The sequence below is a fragment of the Acipenser ruthenus genome, chromosome 16, assembly GCF_902713425.1.
Source record: "Acipenser ruthenus chromosome 16, fAciRut3.2 maternal haplotype, whole genome shotgun sequence".
NCBI lineage: Eukaryota > Metazoa > Chordata > Actinopteri > Acipenseriformes > Acipenseridae > Acipenser > Acipenser ruthenus.
The window spans coordinates 12,193,944-12,211,735 of NC_081204.1; positions in this window are offsets into that span (position 1 = coordinate 12,193,944).

Here is a 17,792-nt window from a genome sequence, read left to right on the forward strand (position 1 = left end):
GCTATGGACACATATCAATAAGCAGCAGCACCATCTAATTCACTGCAGTGTACTGCCAGCAAAACAAAGCAATCTTCATCCAATGTGGCAAATCAATAGATGGTGATTGATGCTACTTCTATACTAAAATTTAGGATGATCAAGCTATATATATATATATATATATATATATATATATATATATATATTGTTGGGTGGGGTGTGGTCGTGGGCTTGTGGGGTTTTAGCTTAACTCAGCTGTAGGAAACCTGCTTACAACACTGGCAATCTGCCACAGGGTCACTGCCAACACTGAGTTCTCAGCAGGACAGCGTCTCACCCAACCTCGTAAGCACAGGAAACAAGCACAAGCTCTCTGGTTCCTTTCCAGCTGAATCTGCGGGGATACAAACGGTTTCAAATTCACAGGCATGGAAGCAGTTCATCAAAGCGATGGAGATAGATTTTCATTTGAAGATGCCATCACACCAGGGGTCTTTGTACTGTATGAACGGAATATTGGATATATAAGATGATTCTAAGTGGACATAACCACACATTCTTTTTTTTTTTTTTAATTTAATTTCTTTTAAAATTAATATTTGTATTCATTTTTCCAGCCCTCTTAACCATTCATTCTTAATATGATTTTAACTTTCAAAATAAATCCATGAATCTTACCTGTTGTGCACCTAAATTTGTTATAGATGTCTCAAATGTTTAGAAAGAAAAACACGTAGTAAACATGTACTATGCTAGGTCTCTGTTTGCAAGCCATACTTTCAAATAGTGTTGCACTTCCTTGGTCATTTTACTTGAAGGGTGAAATTGTCCCCACCCCTTCAAGACGTCTTTCTTGACCTCATACTTTTTTTTTTTTTGTAGAATTATAGTACTAACATGACACGAATACTTATATACATGTTGTTTTTTAAATCTGACTTTAAATGATTATAAAGTGTTATGTAGTATATATGAAGGTGTAATGAATGCTGTATAGTGTCCAAATCAAATAAAGATAACATTTACTCTAAAAAAGCGCTAGTCATGATTCACAATAGAATAGTAAGAAAGGCTCCAAAAAGTTCCATCGACGGGGAGCATTACAACAGAAGGCCTTGTCCTGGCTGATTTTAGAAGTTTTTTTTAGAACCATCAAAAGATCCGACTTCAGCTGGGAATACAGGGGTCTCGGCCTACAAACCACAGAGTCTTAAAGGAGGTGATCATGAAATTCACTGTGAAACTCGACGAGTGTGAGTAAGCATTCTGAACAAGATGAAGCCTATTTCATTTAACATCTAGAAAACCAGTAAACCTAATGATATATCCACAAGTAATACATACAAGTGCAAACTAACAAGCCCTATTCACAGAACAGTTTTAGGAGTGAGTAAAGGGTTCATATCTTCTTGTTTTCAAAGCACTGTTTATTCTAAGAGAATGTTTATGAACACTTAAAAAAAAAAAAAGTCCTTGAAATTGGTCTAAAGTGGACACTAAACTGGGCAAAACTCAGGCTCTCCGGTAATACTTCAGTAGTTGAGCACAAACCGCCACAACATGGAATTTGTAATGAATATATAGCATGATACAAGATGAAATATTTGGCCACAAACCCATTTGGTTTGAGAGTCCATCGCCTGGCCATTCAGAGGAGAAGATAGATGCTTTGTGATTAATCATGGGTTAAGAAAGGTGGCGATTGGGGGAGGTGGAGGTGTGTGACTCGAATAAATGAAAAGAGGAGTAAGTGACAGGCCAGTGTATATTTTTTTTATGGTTGACTGATAGGTGACAAAATGTGTTTGTGGGTGGGTGGGTGATGAATAGTTCTTCCTTCCGAACTGAAGTTTAAAACTTACAACTGCTTTCAAAACAGTCCCAGAATGGTCACTCAGAGCCTATATGGAGTTTGTTTTGTTTTTTCTATATGGCCACAGGAAGATCCTTACTCTGAGGTTAAAACTTTTATCTAAAGGTCATCTTCTCCCTTCAGCTGTGTCAAACAATGCAAAACAACGGGGGGGGGTGTAAAAGCCATTATCTGATCAAAAAGAGAAATCGCTAGTGCCTCTTTTTGTCTGTTATCTCTGTGTCAATCTCTCAGCTGTTTCAAGCAGTGTGTGGCATCAGCAGGGTTTGTTTTTTGTGTCCCTCCCAAGGCATTTTAGTACAAGATTTATAAAAAGAAAGATTGGGAAATTGTTGTTGGTGGCTGCCATTTTGGATCAAACTGTTGCTAATATACTGTATTTGAGTAAGTGGTCGTTTATACAAAATGGCAAGTTCTCATAAGTACTGACGCCCTCACCCTGAGCAGCATGGAATACACGTCAAGGTTCTTGGTACACTGCACTGACCTGGCTGATCGTTTGAGAAGAGTCACCCATATTGTATAAAAAAAGCCATACCAAATTTTAATAAAGATGTATCGCCCCCCTTTCATGCCTAGTGTTTTTTTCTACAATCCGCCGTTTAAAACCTGCCTCTCACATCCTTTGCTTTGGTCGCTCATTAGGATCAGTATGAAATCCCTTTCAACTCAATACCATTTCAGCTGGAAACCAAGTGTTAGATTTCACTTTATAGAAAGTTTTACTTTTCTTCCACTACTGTGAAGTCTTCAATTACAAAAGTGCAGGAATGGTTTAAATACATTTGTGGGTACACTGTTTAACTGTTTTAACTTATTTCAAGGAGGAAAGAGGGATCAGTTTAAGCATAGAAGCATTGTACATTTTCAGAGCCGTTTGCAGAGGACAAATTGAAAATCTATGGTTAGAACACCTTGGGACCACAATTCGATTCTGACACAGGACATCTTTGTGAAATGAGTGCTTGTGATCTCAGCCTACCTCCTGGTTTTCCAGCCCATAAACTTTCCACAAAAACACATACAATATGAGCCAAAAAAACTAAAGCTGTTGTGTAATGCAATGTAACTGCCGCTTCAGCATGGCTTGCTCCAGAAATCAGTTGAAACACAATGGTAAAGTAAGATTTTTTAGATCCTGAGTGAATGGAAGACAGCGTGTAAATGTAAGTCTCAATATATTCCACTCTTTAAAGAAAACCTCAGGCATGTAAAATGTAATTAAGTGACAGTAATACACCAGTATGATTACAGGCTGTTTAAATTATGTGTTAGTTGGTAGCTGGAGGGGGCTATGAATGTATAATCAGGTTTACCAGCTGGAGGTCTTTATAGAGAATTCCTTTGGATATCAAGTCATGTTTTTATGGCTCAAGGCACTGAAACAAGCACAGTCCAGTCTTAAATTCCTTTACAATTGATTTCTTATACTCTAGCTTTCAACGGAATTGCCCAGGGCATGTGTGTTTTATTTGATTACCTCGCCTCTCCCTGATCTGACACGTACTAGCCGAAGATTGATGAACGTTTAAGGAAATAAACTAATAAACCAAAATGACTCTGAGACCATTGCAAACAACCACTGAACCAAAATAAAAAAACACATATACAGTATCCAAAACCTGATTATACAAAGCTCTAAACCCTGCTCTAGAGTAGCCAAACAGTGTAAGCATACTCACACCAACCTTGATTATCTAGACAAAATACTTATACACACACAATTTCTCGAGCAACCACTAGCTGTGCCACCTTGCAGTTAACTACCTCAAACCTGTTAGTGAAGAATACTTTTCACTGGTATTTTCTCTTTGATATAAGCCAAGAAAGATTTTTAAAGCATTTTACAGCAACAGGAATTAGAATTATTTATTTGTATGGGTACTCCCTGGATGATCACTGATAGGTAGTTAATGCATTCCAGGGCGATTCCCCAGTGCTGTAAAATGCTCTAAAAAGAATCCTGGTGGGTTATAGGTTGAGCAAACCAATCATTATGCCAATGAGACAAACTTTTCAACTAGTGCCTTCATCAGCAGGAATTTAAGCTAGTAATCTTTGAAGAAGGGTGCTGAATCATTCTAGAAAAATATAACAGTTTGCAGATTTGCCACATCAAATCATACCAAATCCGTCCGAGTGATCCAGATAGTCTCTCCAGATATTTTGAGATATAACCAGGACTTGTTTCATTACTGTTCTAGGCTACTTCCTCTCAGCCTCAGCCGTACACTGTTAGATCTCTCAAAACTGTGCAAAAGATTAATGCTGAGGCCATTAATCAGTACTATGAGATGTAACTTTGAATGTAAAACCATTAAACTTAATTTGTAAAAAATTAAAAATTAACAACACCGATAAACCCTGCAGTCTAATTGTTCACTGAGCAATTAAACAACTCACTTCAGAATTCCATTGTCCCAATAAATGTGCACTGCTATTATTTTGGTAAAGAAAAGCTTAATTCAATACTGCTGTTTCCAAATATTATTTGAAGATATTATATTAGATCATTTCTCTGAAATACAACATGTCATTACAAATCAAGTTAGGGAATATTTTACAAAATCACAATGGTATGAACCAATACATTGGTTGTCCACTGTGTTAACAAAACGTCATTGCTGGTAGTTCTGGTAATGATGTGGTTTGTTTATGGCTATAGTGCTAATGTTATGACCTGCTAAGGTTACTAATGCAGGGCTTGTATAATGGTATGTCAATGGTATTTTTCTGTAAGTGATGTTTAAAGTTCATCCATCTTATCAAAAGGATGGCACCTTCTAAGCACTGTGCCCCTTAACACCATAATGGCACCTTAACTGAGCACTGCACCAAGGGGAAGAGTGCCCCCTTCCTGCTGGGCCTCCAACACTCATAGTGCAATGCACAGCAAGTGCTGTTCCTATTACAGGATTGCTTGATAAGGGGGCTTTAGTTTTATTTATCTGTTATGATTTTTCCTGTTTTCTCTTAAAATAGTCCTATTATATATTAACAGTTTTATAAATGGTGTTATTATCCATAACTTCAAACTAACAAAATTCCAAGGTAAAAAGACATTACATGTCAAAGCATATGATTTATTTATTTATTTATTTATTTAGTTTGGTACGAAATGACTCTGGTGTCCTGGTTTTTTGTAAGTCAGAGGTGGGAACCCTAGCTAGTGCTCTCCTCAGTAATACCATTGCTGGTTATACTGTGGATTGTTACGGTTCTTTAGGATAATAAACTTTTTAAATGAATGAATGGGTGAATGAAAAAAAAAACAGGGCAATTAATGTATGAATGAATGTTGAAATGAGGCTTGCAAAATAAATGCCATGGTGGTTAATAATCGATTAATTGAGCAATCATTGCCTCTCTAAATGAAATATATAATAAACACTCAATACAAAAAAATGAGCACTTTTAACAAACCTGTTGAATCAGTTTAAATAATTACGAATACATTTACTGAACCTGTTGTCTCTGCCTTGGTATTTTAGAGGTTAATGTAACTTTTTGTTGGGACTTAGGCGATCTGTGATGATATGAGAAAACAAGCTGCTGTAATGAATGATTCCATGAGAACGTAAAGACTGAAAGCCTGCAACCTGAATTTAGAAATACTTGAGAAGAGAAGGTGATGTTTTTCCCCTAGTTTAATTTTTTATTAAAATAAATAAATAAAAGACAGTCACACGATTAAGCAGACACAATACAAGCACTGGAAACTCTAATCAATATTTCTCAGAAGTGTTTTCAAGTTTGCTCAGGGTTTTTCCAGTGGTCTCTCTTACCATGTGCAGGCTGCATTGGCTGCGGGTGTGTTTGATGATGAAAAGAAGGCTTCCGGAGAACCAGACGTTTACATAATCGGGACACGCACTACTAAATTCATAAAAAGGCAACTGTCTGAGTGAGCACAGCCACCGTTCTCCCCCTTGAAATCGTCACAACTCAAAACAAACCTGAAACTAAGCAACTAGGAAATGCTCTGTGAAAAACAACCTTCCAACAAAGCGATTTCTTAATCCTATTCTTTTCAGTTTCAACATTAATCTCTTGTGTTTTCAGCCAGGGGGCTGACAGTCTCCTTATAATGATCATCTCTGCTTCTCTGTAACAGAAAACTCAATTTATATAGATTGAAAGAAGGAAAGAGAGGGAGGTGGGTGGTGAAAAAGAAACTTAAAAAAAGAGCAGTATTTATTCATCCACTCTGTCCCAATCCAGTGTGTCCTAGTGTAGTCATTTATTTGCAGCGGTGCTGGGGTACAGGATCGAGGTTTGTGTGAATGAGCAAGGCTGTCTGTCACGGCACGCTGTATTCATGCCCCAAACAGAGCTCCATTCATGGTGTTCCAGTGAGGAGCTTGGCCACACGAAATATTAACATGTTTGGAGAGAGAGAGAGAGAGAGAGAGAGAGAGAGAGAGAGAGAGAGAGAGAGAGAGAGAGAGAGAAGGAACAGAAGGAACTAAAAACACACAATGGAAGTGTAGAACATCAGTTTTTACAACACTAGTTTTGGTCAGAGCACAGGTAGCCAACTCATGTTAATATACCCTCACTGATAAATGTGCCCATACTACAGCTCAGAATGCAACCTGCATCACAATTGAATGAGAAGCAATTTACAGTTCAAACAGCCTAGGCCTTTGGATTTTGAACTATATTTAAACATTCTAGAGCAGGGCTTCTTAAACCCGTTCCTGGGGACCCCCTGTGTCTGCTGGTTTACATTCCAGCCGAACTCTCAATTACTTAACTATGCCCTTAGTTCAACTGATAATTTGCTTAATTAGACCTTTTTACCTGTCTTCAGCTCTTAAACAGGTATTGTGCTTATAAAATGGCACCCCCAGCCTAACCACACCGCACAAAGTGAATTGGTTGTCAAGCGCATCACGTAAAATTCTAAGCTGTGCTGGTATGGGGACATATTTTCACAGCTTGAAACACTTAGCCAATGAGATACCTCCCACTAGTTCTGCCATTTAAAAAATGGAATATCACTCCAAATATTGGCATAGTCAACTTGCTTAATATACAATACAGCATCTAAAAGAGTACTTTATTGCACAGGGGATTTAAATTGTGATGGGAACTAAATGTAAAATAAAAATACTTGCTTCTACAAACATGCGGTATTGTAAAAAAGTTTAAAATCTTGGATGTACTATATAATTTATTATGGTAATCCTAAAGCACACTGGACATTCTTTTAACTTTGAATACTGTGTGCAGTTTTAGTGACCTCAATACAAAACCTACATTGAGAAAGCAGTGATGTTAATCCCAGGATTTAGTGACGTGAGCTATGAGGACATCTTAAAGGAATCACATCTCTTCAGTCTAGAAAAAAAAAACTGGAACAAGGGGATTTATTTAAAGTTTAAAGAATCAAAGAATTCTAACGTTATAAAAAAGTAACAACCAACAAATAATATATTGGTGAAGGAGAGAATCCTTGTGAGCCTAACATACACCCTCCGCCCAAAACGTGGCTGACCATGACATATATGAATGTACTGAATGTATAGAATAAAAACACCAATGAATAGTTTAAAGTAAATTGCAGAAGTGGTATTTAGGACCTTGATGCCATTAGGCAAGCAAATGAGATATTAGCGTCATGGTAAAGTATTTTAATACTGATTTACAGTAAAAACGTAAGTGTGACATACAGATTGACAGATGTAAAGACAGAGGGACACCTCCATATATATCTACAATCTGACAGTCACAATAATAAAGTGAATACCAAGTTTCATCACAATTTAGGCAGTTTTTTTCTAAAAGAAAGTGTGCCTTCTGCAGATGAAACTTTAAATCTGCAGTTCATTGTTGTTAGTTTTGGTATTGGCAGTGGTTTGATATGTTCATGTATTGGTGGTTAAATAAAAATTGAGGTTAGCCGTTTTATCACCTTATTATCCACTTGCATGCCACCACTGTGAATAATAACAATTTTATAGGAAAATGATCATTTGCCATGTATTATATATCAGCTAAGATAACCATGATATTTCATACCCTTAGCAAGTTTCTCTTTAAAGGGTTAAAGGAACAGGATCTCAAAGTTTTTGCTACAGTGCAAAGTTAGCAGAAATGTTTCAAGACAATAAATGACTCCCAGCTGAACGGGCCCTTCACATGCCTATGCAGATCTTGTCTTGTATCATTAACAGTAATTCGGAATACCACAGTGACCTTTTCAATGATAGATCTAGAAGGGGTTTCTTTTTTTTTTTTAAAGAAAAAAGAGGAAGCTTTATTATTAAACCTTTTGATGACGTCAACTCCCATTTATTTCCGTCCAGACTTATTTTTATACTGCCAGCAAGCCAGCAGAAAAAATAATGAAGTGTCGTCCTCCTCTCCTTAGATCAAGCAAACCAGGGACAAAGTAAACCACTGAAAGTGTATTCAAAGTAGTGTGACTCCTCCATGGGAAATGGTTCTTTAACTGATGCAAGGAGGGGGGATATCTTTCAGCTTATAAGCCATTCAAGCTATTTAAAGAATATGAAACAAACTGTTAAAGATATGTTACATATACTAGTAGGCTAATCGCATGTGACAGTAAGTGTGAAACATGCTGTTTCAGATGGGCAGAAGGAGGTACAGTTGTGTTTTCAATTCATTAACATATAAATTATATTATAGTGAACAAACAGCAAAATGGTACGAAACAGTGTGTTCACAAATAGAGCTCCATATATAGTGGAGACTAGTCAACCTATTCCAGGGGTCTCCAGTACTGGTCCTGGAGGGCCGGTGTCCCTCCTGGTTTTTGTTCCAACTGTACCCTAAATTACTTAATTGGACCAATTATGTGTTTATTATAAGCATAATTGGTCCAATTCATTAATTTAGGGTACAGTTGTAACAAAAACCAGGAGGGACACAAAGCCCTCCAGGACCAGGATTGGAGACCCCTGACCTATTCTACTATTTTTACCTCATCTTTTTGACGCAGATTGGTAGTGGTTCTACCCCTAGTACGCTATTGGACCAATTGATTTCTAAAAACTAAATACAAACTGAATAAAAATGAGAAGAATGTACAATAGAACTCATATCCGATCCTGTAAGATACGATACCCTCTATTAACCGATGGACCTCTGGCAGGTGTCAATTACACATACTGTTGCCAACTGAACGGTACAAGAAACTTGCAGTCCTGTACTGTGGTGTTTAAGACATACTGATGTACCTGACATTGTTCATTCATAATGCCCAGACGTTAATAAAGCAACTACAATGTAGTATAACGACTCCCTTTGAGATATGATATTTTTACATATCCAGTGGACCCCTGGAACCAATTAAATAGGAGATCATAAATAAATAGGTAAAACAGAAGCCATAGCTGTTGTGATCAAAACCATGGTGAAATATATGCTGCTTCCCATTCTTCAGTGAACCAGTTCAAAGGATCCATAGAGGCAGAGTTCTGCTTTACCTGTACACAGGAACAGGCTTGCCTCCATCTTCCCATGGGGCCAAAACAGGGGACTAGGAGCTTGATATTTCAGCTGTTGATCCTCCATGGAACACTCTAACTGGATTAAGAATGCTGACACTCTCGCTTTTTAAATCAAGACAAATGTGTTTCCTCTGGTTTTCAACTAACCTGCCCTGCTCTGTTGGGGAGGATCACATTGTGTTTTTTTGTAAAGCGCTTGGAGATATTTTGCAGTACATAATGTGGTTGTAGTTGTTTCAGCACTGGTGAGTATGAAAGGACCCCTGTAGAGTAAAGAAGGCTGGCACACTGTAATGTGATACCCAGAGATGTAAACAGCTGCCTGTTGAGAGGTCTTAATTGCACCCATTCTAATTGCAGGTTCTTTTTTCCTGTTCAGCACAAGCCTATCCACTTATAGGTGTAGTGTGACAGGGCCCTGCACATGGGTTTTGTCAACTCCGTGTGAGAATGTGGCTGGAGGGAGTCAGGGTGTGTAACCCGTGTGTTGTTTTTGTGATCTGTGTGGCAAATGTGGCTTTGTAGTGAAGGCAAAGGCCCAGCCTACAAGTGTGGTTTTGTTTTGTTTAAACCTTTTGTTTTGGCCCTTGTGCTTGTTTCTTTGTTTTATGTTCAATAAAAGTGCATACCGGTGCTTTAAACTGCAGCTTCTGTCTCTGAGTCTGCTTCCTGACATTTCACCAGCCTTGTCTGTAACGCTATCCTTTCACATGCAGTCACCTATACAGTTTAAAAATAGTTTTCACATAGAAGAGCCTGGAGTTTAGACTATCAACATACAAGACTTCCAGCAGGTAGTCTTATGACGACAATAGCTTCACAGTACCACTTGTGTCATCAGGGTCTATCAAAAAAGGAAACATTAAATTCAACTCTTCCTTTTGACAATAATGTTATAACACCTTGTCCCTCTGAGAAACTTCAAAGTGATATGGATATTTTTTTAAACAGGTCAAAATCATCACATGTTTTTATGCTGTTATGTGCACATCACTCCCCTTGGCCGCTCACAAGTGTGTGCCACTTTTGGTAGGTGGACAAATGGTTGAAACTGGCACATTTATCCCAGGCAAGCCTCCATAGGTAAAAGACATGAAAGGCTAGTGAGCTATCCTATTGTACCCAGTGGTTCACCTTGTAAAAGCCTATAGTCCAAGCCAAGTCATGCTTGAGTGGTTCCAATCTTGGCCTTTGTGCTCCCCTGGGTTAGGGAGGAAAGTTAATCCCTACTGGTTAGGCATCCGACGAGGCCAGGCGGAGACTAGCCAGGCTGGGCCTCACCTCCAGTGTTCAGTAGCTTTGGAACCTTAGTTGCTTAGGTTCAGTGAGACGACTGGCTACAACAAGAATGGAGGACGCTCGTTGACTATCAGTCCCCCTGATTGCCATTTTGGAGTACAGTCATATCCTGCTTTGCACCAGACATTCTTCTTACACAGATCTCTCACTTGGTAATGTCATTTGTCTACCCTTGCTGCTTATTTTACAGGATTTACAGCATGGAAGAAGTTCATATTTCTTGTCTCGTTTTAATTGTCCTTATATTTCTCTTTTTGTCCTATATAAAATCTCAGTTGGTGTGGAGTTGTCAGACTGACCATCATTCTTATAAGCAGTCTGTCAGGATGAGAAATCTCTTGGGATGGTGGTGGAGTCTTAATTGCACAGTATTCTAGAGACAACAGTAAAGACGTACATGCAGCTCCCCAGCATGCCACTCGGGTGTGCATGATGCTTCCCAGTTTGGAACTCCTTATGGATGCATAGGATCAGCTTCTGCAATTCACCTAACTTCCACAGTTGTGACAAAGAGGCATTCAGTGCACTGTATTCCAAAGTGCTGCCGAAATTCTGAAACGGAAATTTAAAAACGATTCCTCAAGTTGAATGCGGGAGCTTGATTGTATCCATTACAAACAAGGTAACGTTGATCCATTTTTAACGGGCCCTGCTCTTAACTGTATCGTGAAAGAGCCATGTGGTTTATTGAGTGGAAAGCACTGCAGTGATTATGTGACTTTGTGTTTACTGCTTGGGGCACTTTTGGAAATCTACAGGGACAAGCTTTTTACAGCAAACTGCCCTTTTGGTTTATCCTTTCGATGACCTAAATTAACAAAAACAGACTCCAGAAATCATACAAGAGAGGGAATAATAGATAGATATACCTGCCATAACAGCATCAATAAGGACGGCATTAATATCTGTCAACGGCACCTGTTATCATACCCTAAGGTCATTGTGTTGTTACATTTTCATGCATCCGTGTATTGACTTATATTGTAGTAATACATATCGTAGCTTCATTTCTGTTTCCTTTTTTTCCTGTCTATGCCTCTTTCTGGTAAAAACATAGCAAAGTGTAGTAAAAAAAAAAAAAACACATGAAAAATACTGTGCTAATTTATCACTGTAAATCTTTAGAACAGGAATTAGAGGCTGTTGTCATTGAGGAATGGTCACAAGAACAATTTAAACCCTTTGCAATGTCGTTCTGGCTGCCTACGGTGGCCCTACATCCTATTGACAGTTTTATGGCAGGTGCTTTCCAATCCCTGCGTTTTAAAATAAGTACAGCTTCCTTAACAATCATAAAGTACTTTATAGCCAGTAAACAGGGCTCCTTGGACAGGCTTCACAGAAATTTCAGTGACTCTAGAGATGGTTTTATTAGACCATGTAACAGACTGGCAAGCCTAGAGAAACAAACTACAGCCCTATAAAGATTTCATAAACCTGTGCTGTGCTTTAAAAACAGTAAACTGTGAATGTTTGGCTCTCAGCTGCCATTATTTTGCTCCAGCTGAAGCAGGGGAAATTTAAGGAGGCCTTACAGTTAGAGTTGATATCTCTGAAACACAGGCCTGTTAACCCTTAAATGGCCAAAGAGGGGAATTGATATTTATGGAATAAAATCTGTTGTTATCCCCTGCTGGAAATACAGTGGAGATGAGCCTTGTGAGAAGCGCTTGTTCAATTCAGAGAAACTTGCTAAGGATCTTCTTTAGATATTGCTTATACCTGCTGTTATTAATTTAATTTCAAAAAAGTTTTCTTGCACTAAAGCTGTATCACTAAAATGGCATCTAATCGATTTTCCTATGACATTCAAAAGTAAAAACAAAAATGCTCAGAAAGTATATTGATTTTGCAAACAAACCAAATGGCAAAGGAACGTACATTTTAATGAGTAGTGTTTTGAGAACCTGAAGCAGCAAAGGTAATTTGCTTTGTATTAAGATTTCCAGCAATACTGTAATTAGAACTAACTCTGAGAAAGAAAGATGCTAAGTAGGCAACAGAATGCTCATTTAAGCATTTGTGTGTCAACACCGGTAAGTAAACAACAACTCCTGTTTCCCAGAGATCAATACTAAATGAATCAACCTTTCTCAATAGAGGCTTGGAGATCAATTTTAAAAGGATCGTTCCCACAACAATTGCAAATCAGTCTGAATGAGATACTTAAACTAGCATGAGGGCTTTCTTTCATTGGAGTATTTATTTATATTTTTCCTATACACGTACATACAGGGCTTGGCCCAAAGGGTGTAGGCAACTACAATGACTATTGCATCTAATACCCTATTCACACATAAATAATGCCCAATCATCATGTTTTGAAAAGTTGCCCAATTATTTTATCCACGATTTTCTCTCCCAATTAAAATATCCAATAACGTACCTTTATCTCAGCAAATCCCCACTACAGTTCTGGAGACCTGAATGTCAGTGGGCATCCTCCAATCCCACTACCAAGCCAACTGTCTCTTTACACCAGGAACTCGAGAGTGGATGTGGGTGAGCTACTGGCCTCTGGAGGACAAAGGCCAGCCCTGCAGGTGTATGTTTGTGCTCACCAGGTGTCTGGCCAGTCCGTTGTAGCGGGATGAGGAGAAACAATCCCGGCCGGTTTTGTCTAACAAACAGGAACACCAGAGCCCTCAGGAATTCCCAGTGGAGACCGTAATCTTTGTTCAGCCAAAACACAGCACAATACCTTTAAGATATTGGAAAACTCTCCAAGTGCCTCAACACCTGACGCAACAATTGATTTCTTTAAACCCTAATGTTCAGAATCATGGCTGATGTTGCATAAGTATTGCAATCTTCCAGAAAGCATGGGCTTCATAGTTTTGTGCATTTTTATCACTAGCCGTTCTTGTTGTAGGCTCACAAACGATCTACAGACAGCAAGGGGTTCTTTAGTTGCGGGTCGTTTCAGGACTGCTGTTGTAAGCAGACATGTAGCTATTAACCAGGTTTGGATACAAACCCTAAATGGAAACAGATGACTATTGATCACAATGGAGGCCCTGTGTTATACGGGAAAAGTCAATTCCTGATTTACAAGCATTTAGGCATGAGTTACTGCTTCAGAGAGGCTACACAAGAACATTGCAGCATCTGTATTTTCAATCGGATTTAAAGTGGAATCGCTGCTTTATGGAGGAAGTAGTTGCTAAAGTGTACGTAAAAAAAATATTGTTCAGGATGAGCCATTGTTTACCTTTTCACTGTATTTTTGTATTTCTAGATTTATCCGCAGAAATAACATACATTTCCTGGCATGGCTGTACAATTAGAGCTATCAGCATGACAAAAGCATTGATGATCAATGACATCAAACATGACTTAAAAAATGCTTCAAAGTGGAGCACATGGTGCAGCCATCATGGAGAATCAATCAGAACACACACTGCAATGGATCTCCATCTAGTGGCTGATGAGTTAATTATACTGACACAGACTTACCTCTCCAGCACAGAGCTTGCTCTTCCGTTGAATGGTGAGACGTTAGTCTTTAAACCACATGAGCTTGTGGTTCGCGTCCAGCCCTTGCCTTTCCATTCAATTCAATGAGTTGAGATGCCAATTCATTCCAATTTACAGCTAATTCATATGCAAACAATGACATTCAAAATAATTAGCAAAAATATGCAAATGTTTGCAAAAATGTTGCTAGTGGATTTTAATCTCACCCACCCCTACCTATTAGCAATAAAGCATTTCAAGGTGAATAGCATATTGGGATACAATGAAAAATTACTAATTCTTTCTAAATGGAAAGTAGGAAGCACTTTTTTATTTTATTTTTACAAAGGCAGTAATAAAAGCACCAGTCCAAGTCGTGAATGTGAGACAAGTATAGAAGCGCTGCATTCTCTATGACAATCAGATCCAGCTCTGTGGATAATGGGAAGCTTACCTTGACTGACAGAACGTTTGCTACGTTTTCACGTTCTAAAACTTCAATAAAATGATCTGCAAAAGGATGCATCGTTGTAAAATGCACATGGCATATTTGGGTCCACAAGCAAAATTAACAATTAAAAAAGTTTTGTGCCACGGAAAACAAATCAGAGGACATTTCAAATACACACAACTGTCAATTGTTCAGACAGCTCAATTGACTTTCCCTTCCAGCAACAGAAAATGATATCAGATTTGTGACCTTGGAGATGGTCTGGTAATCAATGTTTTGTCCTGTCCTTAGCTCAGCCCACACTGTCGTAATAATCTGGTCATCTCAGTAGAACGGCAGCTTGCCTGCAGTGTTAATGAACAATGGCTCAGTTGTGGGAAATGAAAAGACCCCTATAGAGTTTACCATGGTAAAGTTGGTGTAAGGTCTGACTGTGCCGTGAAAATTGAAAGTGACGTTTCAGTGAACGCTCGATTAATCATGCACACATCACAGATTTGGTGGAATAGTAAAGCTGTGTGGAGAGCCAGGTGAACAGACAAAAAAAAGATTGAATATATTCATATTAATGGGAATAGAATTTGGAAATTTGGTTTTATTTATGTATTTAATTTTGCTCATCCCAGTTGCTTTCGAACCACCCAGTCAGGAAGCGGGAGTGTGTGTGTTTCACGTGGAAAGGGCAATGGAGAGTAGTTGATCGCTGTGTTTGGTGTGATTCCTCTCTTGAAGGGAATCAGCTTGCTCACTGTTGTCTGCTGTAAAGAGGGTCTACCCCAGAATAATCTGTCAAATAAAAACTTACATTTAAATGAAGCTCTTAAAATAAATATATATATATATACACACTGCTGTGCAAAAGTCTTAGATATGTTGCATTTTTCTACAACAATTTACTCAAATCCTCCACTAGTTTTTTCTACTAGTATAACAACCTTGACTTGCATAAACGAGGAAAAACATTGAGTGAAATAGCTCGCATCACTCGATTTTCAAAGTGTGGTATCCAAAGCATAATCAACAAGTACAGAGATACATCATCTGTAATTGACAAACCCAGGACTGGAAGACCCAAAAAACTGTCTAACAAAGATGAGCAATCCTTGAAGATAATATCCTTAAGGAATAGAAAGAAGACAAGCGTTGAATTGACAACAGAACTGGCAGAAGGCACAGGTGTCATTGTATATCTATCTATCTATCTATCTATCTATCTATCTATCTATATACCGTCCTCAAATTTTTTAAAAAAAAAAAAGCTATTTGTAGCCAGAATGATCTAGAATGTATCAAATTACAGAACTACAGAACTACAGCCAGAGTTCTGATTTTTTCAAAGAACATTTTATTTGGTACTTAATGGGTTAAAGATCTCCAATCCAATCAGTTTCTGTGCATGTACTATACAGGAAGGTCTAACACTTTCTACATGATGTGCATATAAAATGACGAGTCTGTGAACCCAAGGCCCAAGGTCATTCGCAGCTCATGGCAACCCAAGCTAATGATTACATACCAGGACAGCCTAGGACTCACTCACTATTCACTGCTGAGAGAAATCCAGTGGAGAGGAAAGAACCACGATGACCTTCACACGACCTTCTCTCGTATAATGTCTGAGTGTAACAATGCAGATTCCTGGTAGCCTTATAAATCCTAATGCATGCACTCCAACACACTGCCTGGCTGTTAAATATTAAAGCTCCCACGTGTTCTGAATTCTTTATCGGCCCCTTTACTTTCTGTGATGTTTGCAATCACTTGGCGTAGTTCTCCTTGATAAAATAGCCTGTGCTGATTGGCTTTACCTTTTGTACAGAAGCAGATCTTCACTTCTAATTACCTTCAATAGAGATGTAGGAGACATCAGCCAACGTGTCTTTATATTAGGAAGTGCCAGCGCCACCTAGTGCTATGTATTGTCAATAAAAGCACAACTTTTTTGTTTAGCACTTTGTCAAAAGCATGATGACTCCCATGTAAAACAGTGGGTCTTTATAACATTAAAAGATATTTCCTTACTTCTGTGCCTAAGTTTATTATTGCAAACAGACAGGTCATTCTCTACCAAACCGTTAAGGGGCATTCAAACGTTACTTTTTGAAGTAGTGTGAGGTTGTGGCGCCACCTGCTGGATATTTCAGTAAATAGCAAATAAAAAATAAATGGAGCAACAAGTTAAAACCTTTAGTCAGATTTGGGGTGGTTTTACTCTTTGCCCCCATTTATGGGGGTTGGGATACTAAATGCTTTTAAATGAAGCAAGTCAGAGCAAGTTGGGCATGCTGATTCCACAAGATTCACCCCACAAATAGGACCACCCCTATAGGACGATTAAATAACAATAAAGAAAAGTGTTTACTATAAACAATGTAGAAAGGCAAACTGGGCTAGTGTAATTAATATAGTTAAAAGTAATCCATATGTATTAGTCCATCTGTATGTTGGTTCTAAAAAAAAATCTTAATTGTTCAGGCAAGAAGGATAGCATATACGTTATTTTACACATTTTGTTTGACTTTTCTTGTGTTTTACATCGTTACTTTGTTTTTTCTTTGTTTTAAATGCTTTGCAGTTGTTTATACAGAATATAGAATTTTAACATTATATATATATATATATATATATATATATATATATATATATATATATATATATATATATATATAAATGTTAAAACAATCATAATTTAAAAGTTAAACAAGATGTATTTATTGCAGGTCATAAATGTTTTTTTTTTTTTTATTGTCACTTGACTAAAACATGTTAAATATACAAAAAGCTAGGTTGGAAAAATTAGATCAGCTATTCACATTTAAACATGTGATACATATCAAATTATTACTATTATTACTATTATTATTATTATTATTATTATTATTATTATTATTATTATTATTATTATTATTATTTATTTCTTAGCAGACGCCCTTATCCAGGGCGACTTACAATCGTAAGCAAATACATTTCAAATATCACAGTACAAGTAATAATACAATTAAGAGCAAGATAAATACAATGACTTTGGTTCAAGCAAGTACAAGTGTGACAAAATACAATTCAATAATACAGCAGATAACAGTGTCAGTGATAGTTACATCAGGATATGATTAAATACAAAGTACTACAAGTTAAACACTTGGCAGATTACAGTATTCTGAAGTACAGGATTAAATGCAGTAAAATAGGGGGCAGATAAGAGCAAAATAAAGCACATTTACCTGAAGGGTGATAGTGTCCCAGGATACAA